This window comes from Phacochoerus africanus, chromosome 9 (genome assembly GCF_016906955.1).
Source record: "Phacochoerus africanus isolate WHEZ1 chromosome 9, ROS_Pafr_v1, whole genome shotgun sequence".
Classification (NCBI taxonomy): Eukaryota; Metazoa; Chordata; class Mammalia; order Artiodactyla; family Suidae; genus Phacochoerus; species Phacochoerus africanus.
Window position 1 is genome coordinate 61,792,376 of NC_062552.1, and position 7,512 is coordinate 61,799,887.

Consider the following 7,512-nt stretch of genomic DNA (forward strand, 5'->3'; position numbering starts at 1 on the left):
TCCTCCTGACTGACCCCAGTGCTCCCTCCTGTGGCCCTGCATGGCACCCAATGCCTCCTGTTTCTAGGGATCTGAGAGTAAACCCCTTCCTCTGTGACAGTCATTTCCATGTCTGTGTGTCTTACCAAACCTGATTGAGACAAATCCTGATATACTTCAGGACAGCCATCATTCTATGAGAAGCCCAAGCCACAGAGAGGGACCATGCAAAGGCATGACAGTAAGTAGCCCCACTTGAGTTCCCTGACAACACTTTGTGTCAGCTGCCAGCCATATGAGGGAGTCCTCCTGGACACTCAGCACAGAAAACCACAGCTCCAGCCAACTGCGGACTGCAACTTCATGAGAGATGCCCCGTGAGCCCCGCTAAGGTGAGCCCAGTCAACCCACAGAACGATAAATTGGCTCTTAAACCACTCTGTCTGGGGAGTGGTTTGATATAAAGCAGTAGATAACCAGAACCCACATGACATGTTTTCACTTCACTGAAGGATCAGTTCCCATAAGACTGAGTTCCCATAAATGGTACTGTAGCTCCTTGCTACTCAAAGCTTGAGGACCACCTAGAAGCTGGTTACAAACACAGAATCTCAGCCCCATCTCAAACTCACTAAGCCAGAGTTTGCACTTTAACAAGAGCCCCTGAAGAGTTGAGTGCACAGGAAAGTGGAAGAAGCACTGCTGAAGCAAATATTGACTAGAGTCTACCCAGCTTCCCTTGGATCCTTTGTTGCCTTTGGGTTACTGGAGCTGTTCTGCCTGGTCAAACAGACAGCCAGAAATGTCTGGGAGTTCTTTCCCCTGGGGTAGCCCACACAACGACTGACTAGTATGGCAGTATGAAAGCCCAGCTCTCCTGCCTCAAGGTGGAATGAATTGAAGGTGTAATTTTCTCCAGAGCCATCCAGAATTGTTCCGAGACTTGGACTTTGCCTGAGATTTCACTCTTGCTTCACCTCTGCTTCTTCCCTGTCCTGCTTCCCCCACTCCCTCTCCCACTTCTGTTAGGAGCTCTTCCTTAGTAAATCTCTTGCAGGTGACTTCTCCTCTCAGGGTCTGCAACAGGTACCTCACAGGAGAACATTTTGACTAATCAGAACTTGCCATTGCACTTCCCATCCTCGTCCCACAGCAGTAGTCGTTGGCTAACATATCAGAACGACAGGATTGGGTGGGCCAAAGACTAGGGAGGAAAAGGCAGCAATGAGTATAGACAACTCTTTTGAAGAGCTTTGCTATGAAGGATGCAAAAATTGGAGATGAAAATCGTGGAGTTCCCGTCGTGGCGCAGTGGTTAACGAATCCGACTAGGAACCATGAGGTTGCGGGTTCGGTCCCTGCCCTTGCTCAGTGGGTTAAGGATCCGGCGTTGCCATGAGCTGTGGTGTAGGTTGCAGACGCGGCTCGGATCCCGCGTTGCTGTGGCTCTGGCGTAGGCCGGTGGCTACAGCTCCGATTCAACCCCTAGCCTGGGAACCTCCATATGCCGAGGGAGCGGCCCAAGAAATAGCAACAACAACAATAACAACAACAACAACAACAAAAAAGACAAAAAAAAAAGAAAATCGTGTTAATTTTGTTGCTGTATAACCCACAACTTCCACACTTAGCAACTTAAAACAACAAACAGGGAGTTCCCATTGTGGTTCAGCAGTTAAGAACCTAACTAGAGGGAGTTCCCATTGTGGCATGGTGGAAATAAATCTAAATAGCATCCATGAGGACACAGATTCAATCCCTGGCCTTGCTCAGTGGGTTGGGGATCTGGCGTTGCCATGAGCTGTGGTGTCATAGACCACAGCTGAGGTCTCAGACATGGCTTGGATCCCACATTGCTGTAGCTGTGGGGTAGGCTGGCAGCTATAGCTCCAATTCGAACCCTAGCCTGGGAACTTCCATATGCTGTAGGTGTAGCCCTGAAAAAAGCAAAAATAAAAGAACCCGACAGGTACCCATGAGGATGTGGGTTCTATCCCTGGCCTCACTCAGTGGGTTAAAGATCTGGTGTTGACACAAGCTGCAGTGTGGGTTGCAGAACCAGCTTGGATCTGGCATTGCTGTGGCTGTGGCATAGGGTGGCAGCTACAGCTCCAATTTGACCCCTAGCAAAAGTCAGCTGGGGCTGCAGTCTCATCTGAAGTCTTGATGAGCGTGGGAGGACCTGCTTCTGAACTCAATCACATGGCTGCTGGCTGCTGCTTCAGTTCCTCTCCACTTGGGCCTCTCCTTAGGATTTGCTCATGGCATTGCTTCCCTCATGGTGGGTGATAAGAGAGGCAGGTATTTGTAAATATGTAGGCAGGAATTGGGAAGGACATGCTATTAACAGTTGGTAAAAATTCTTAACTCTTGGGAGTGGGGTTGAGGAGGACAGGAATGTGGGAATGATGTAGACCTCTATTTTGTAAACTTCTGAATTCCTTCTGTAATTTTAAAACATTTAAGGAGAAAGTTTCAATGAATTGGCAGTAGTTGGTTAAGAATAAAACTAAGACCATTGTAGAAATATCTATGAGGATGAGAAATGAGAGCATAGAAAATTTGAATTGGGTCATGAAAAGATAGGTGGGTGATTTTTTTTAAATGGATGCTTTTAGAGGCCTATGTCTGTCCCATGTAGAATTTCTGGAGGCAGATTGTGAACTCTGGGATTGCAGCTGACCCCACTCGAAATGGGAGTTCCTACCTCCGCTAAGAACCCTGAGAGCATCTTGGGAACCTCTTTCCTCTCCCGTTTGCTCTTCCCAACATAGGGGGACATCCACTCTGACCAGCTCTACATGGCCTTCTTTCACCAACTGCCTGTCTGGGGACTGACTCTGGGGTTTCTGGTCTGATCTTTATAAAAACCTCAGGTCCAAACATCTCCTGTCTCCTCAAGATGCATCACTATTTGCCCTGGATGTAGGGTCCAGACTCCTCCACCAGACGCAACAACTGAATCGATTCAGCCTCAGGTTTTAGCATCAGCCCCTAAGAGTAAAGGCAGGTAAATGAGTTAGTCTCAACTCCAGAAAGGCACCTGCCCTCTGCAGGTGGCCCTGTCAAATAAGCAGCCACATTCCCTGAGTTCAAGGGGCCAAGAAGCCCCCTTGAGCCTGACTCCTCTCCTAGCACTGTCTGGAACTGACCACCAGGCCCAGGAGAGGTGCTGGCTGTGTTGAAGGCAGCATCACATTCTCAGCGTGATCCTTGGCTCCATAAGCCTCCTGTCTGGGCATAACACTCAAGGGCCCTCACCATACACTGATGTGGGGTGTCTCAGGGACAAGTAGATGCTGAAGAAGGATGGGATCTGCACCTGTCAGGACAGTGAGCAAACAGAGGACTCAGTGTCCTGAAATGAGAGCCTCATGACACCGAGGAAAGCTCATTCGGTGACTGTAGGATTTATCCTGCTGGTTTCTGGTGCCACCCTTAGACAGAGGCAGAGTGGCCCCTGCCCAGGGAGGTGATGTGACTTAGAGCAATGCTCCAAGAAGTGTGATCTGTGGACCAATGCCAGCCCACAAACGGTCTGTTACTGGTAGTTGATGAGTATACACAGAAACCAAGAGTAAATTTATGCTGTCGCATCTGTAAAAATTTAGCCTTGTGTTTTGTATGGATTTTTGAATTTCACTTTTCTAGTGATTTCTTTTTATTGGATGTTTACAAAATAATTGGTTTGGATTGGATTGGAAAATTAAAAACAATCCAGCACCACAGAAAGTTGGCGAAGCCCTGAGTTAGAAGGCCCCCACACATCACAAATACACAAAAAATAAATCAGTTGAGGATCACTTGGTCTCTAGTGTTCAGCATGGGTATAGCACAGCCTGCAGGTAACACCACCATTCAGGCCCCAAGAGACACTGCTGTCCTAGACCCTCGACACAAAAACCAACCGTGTCTGAATGTCACAAAGGTTTCCAGACTGTGCCCCTGCCAGCATTGGAGACAGACACCGCTTCAAAGTGAGAGGAAGATTTGAGTGGCAGAAGCACTGAGGTAAGGGGGAAAAAAAAAAGACAAATTAATTAACTTGTCAAATCCTTTTTCTCAGATAGCATGAATGCAGAAGTTTCTTGCAAGGTGAAGCACCATTTCCCAGTAGGGCCATACATCTTTGTGCACAGCTCGTGGTCCAGGGATTACTCATAAATTTGTGTGGTATTGACAGTTGTACATGGCAGCAGAGGAACGTTTTGCAATATTCACACTGCATTGTACCTTTAAAACAGTGTATATGTTAAGTATATGACACTAATTCTTCTCATCACTGCATGCATCTAGATATTACTTTAAGAAATGATGAAATTCACAATGTAAGAGGTAGAGATTTATATTGTGAAATTAAAATATTTTGTAACATGTTCACAGTAATGATAGTTTATCTTAACTCCATTAAAATATTAGAACAGGATGTGTACAATTTATGATTCACTTACAAATTTAAATGTTGTTTTTAAGATTTTGATGACAGTCTCACTTATTATTGAAATTTTCTCCAAACTGAAATGAATTTTTTAAATTATCTAAGAATTAAATTGATTCCAAAAAGATAATATAATTTTTCATCATTTTTAATAGAACATAAATAGTGCAAAAATCTTGGATTTCTCTTGTGGTGCAGTGGGTTAAGCATTCGGCGTTGTCACTGCTGTAGCTAGGGCCTCTGCTATGGCACATGTTTGATCCCTGACCTGGGAACTTTCACATACCATGGGAGCAGACAAAGAAACTTTTGATTATAACAATGTAATTAAGGAATTTTACAATAAAGGAAGCAAGAAAATAGAGTTAATGAAAATATATATAATAATTTACGATTGATATAGATCTTCATCTTATTATCTAAACATCACCAGTCAATCAAGAGAATATCCAATATGTGCAAAAATTATTAAATTCTGTCATCTTTACTGGCTGGCCAACTTTCATCATATAAAAACTACAGTATTACACTATAAAAAATTTTTTTGATTTTATGAGGGTATATTTTTCAAGGTAGGAGAATAGAACATTTTTATTTAACAGTTTAATGGCTTTATTTATTTCTTTATTTAGGACCACACCCATAGCAATGGAAGTTCCCAGGCTAGGGATCCAATCAGAGATGTAGCTGCCAACCTACGCCACAGCTCACGGCAATGCCAGATCCTCAACCCACTGAGTGAGGCCAGGAATGGAACCTGTGTCCTCATGGATACCAGTTGGTATACCTCATTACCACCTCATTACCACTGAGCCATGATGGGAACTCCATATTGGCTTTGTTTATAGTTTTAAATATTTGGGAATTCCCTGGTGGCTCTGTGGGTTAAGGATCTGGCATTGTCACTGCTGGGGCTCGGGTGCTGCTGTGGTGTGGGTTCCATCCCTTGGCCCAGGAACTTCTGCATGCCGAGGGCAGGGCCAAAAATAAATAAATAATAAATGAATGAATGAATATGTACCCATGTCCTGTGTGGGCGTCCCTTTACGGTAGAGGCCTGTGTAGGGTTGTCCTCCTGAGCCAGGCATGGGCTGCCCAGCAGACGGCTAAATGTCAGTGAGTTCACTTTACACTTCAGTTCGCTTAAGAGAAAGTGTCAGGTAAATGGGGATGTGACTTGAACACAAACATCTGAAGAGAAGCATGGCTTTTACGTAATAATTATTTGCAATTGATCTCATGTCTCATTTATTCTTTAGCTAGTACAGATTTTTATCTGGATTTGGCTTGAGAAACCAGTGTAAGTGTGAGCGACAGTGGGGATCCGTAAGAGCCACCTCTGTGATCCTCCTCCTTTGTTGGTGTCCTTTCTTTGATCCTGGAAGAACAGGATCTGAGCCCTGCTGCGAGAGGATGTCTCTGTCCCAGACGATTACTCTTCCAGGTCCTGCTCTGGAATCAGTGCTGCTGGCTAAGGACAGGAGCGAGAGGGCTTCCCATCCCCCACAACCCTGCCACCCACTTAAGGGAGAGACTTCCTGTGGACTAAAAAGATCAGTTTAACCCCAGCCTCAGGGAAAGTACTGTCATTTATACCATTTCTCTGATAGGAGGCATTTGCTTTGTTCCCAGTGTGTGGGGGGAGATGACACAGGCACCATGGTGCACCTCTGCAATCAATGCTGCAATAAACGCCCTTGTACATGGGCCCTTAGGTGATGCTTTCATTTCTCAGGAATGGATTCCCTGGAGCGACATTGCTAGGTCAAAGGGCATATGTATTTTTAATTTTAATGGATTTTTCTAGATTGATTTCGAAAAACACTGTCATAATTTACATCTCCACTAGCAATGATTAAAAGCATGCTTTTCCCCCACATGCAATAGGTATAGACGCTCTTTTCAATTTTGCAAATCTGAAGGGTACAAACCATTATCTTATTACCAAGATACAATTTAACTGACATTCCCCTGAATTCGAAGGAACTTAAGCATCTTTCCACACTGTTGGATAATTTTCTTCTCTGACTTGCCTATTTATACCATTTTATTTATCTCTCCACTAGGATTGTCTTATCAATTGATAACAACTCTTTACATATTATAGCTTTGACTATCAGCTGCATTACAAATCTTTTTATCCACATCTAATGCTTGTTCTTGACATTGTTTGTAGTATCTTTTGTCATAAAAATGCTTTTAAAAATATACATACAATCTTGGTTGGGAAGGCCTTTGTACCCTAGTTTGTATGAGGCCTCCCTTGCCAAACTGTTTATTGAAGGATAACATACGTATGAAATAGTGCACATATTTTTGTGGCTCCATGAACACATTTGTTTCACAAGTGAACACACTCATGCAACCAGGACCCAGCTCAAGCAACAGAGCATTCCCAGCACCCTAGAACCTTCTTCACATCTCCTTCTAGTCACTACCCCCCCCCCAAAGATTTATCTGTACCTCTAACATCATAGGCTAGTGTTGAAAGTTTATTTAAATGAATCATCCTCTTTTGCGTCTAGCTTCTTTAACTCAGCACTGTGTTTGCGAGATCCATACACATATTCTCATTGCTGTGCAATATTTCTTTGTATAATATACCACACTTCATTGGTCTGTCTTCCTGTTGATGGGCATTTGTGTTGCTTCTAGGGCTATCACAAATAGTGCTGCTGTGAACATTCTTGTACATAACTTTGATGAATTTATGTTTGCATTTCTGTCGGATATTTACCCAAGAGTGTAATTTGGATCACGGGACATGTATATTCAGTTTTGTTAGTATTACCAGTTTTCCGAAGTGGTCGTACCAATCATACTCACCAGTCATTAAGCAATGTCTTAGGTGCTCTACATTTACCCCAAAACTTGGTATCATCTGATCTTCTCATTAAGTGGGTATATCCTAATGTTGCACTGTGATTTGTCTTGCCAGATTTTTAATATTTTCTTTTTTACATTTTAAGCCCTTAATTCACTTTGAATTTTATTTTTTAATTTTGTTGTTGTTGTTGTTGTTGTTATTGTTGTTTTTGCTATTTCTTGGGCCGCTCCCGCGGCATATAGATGTTCCCAGGCTAGGGGTCTAATCG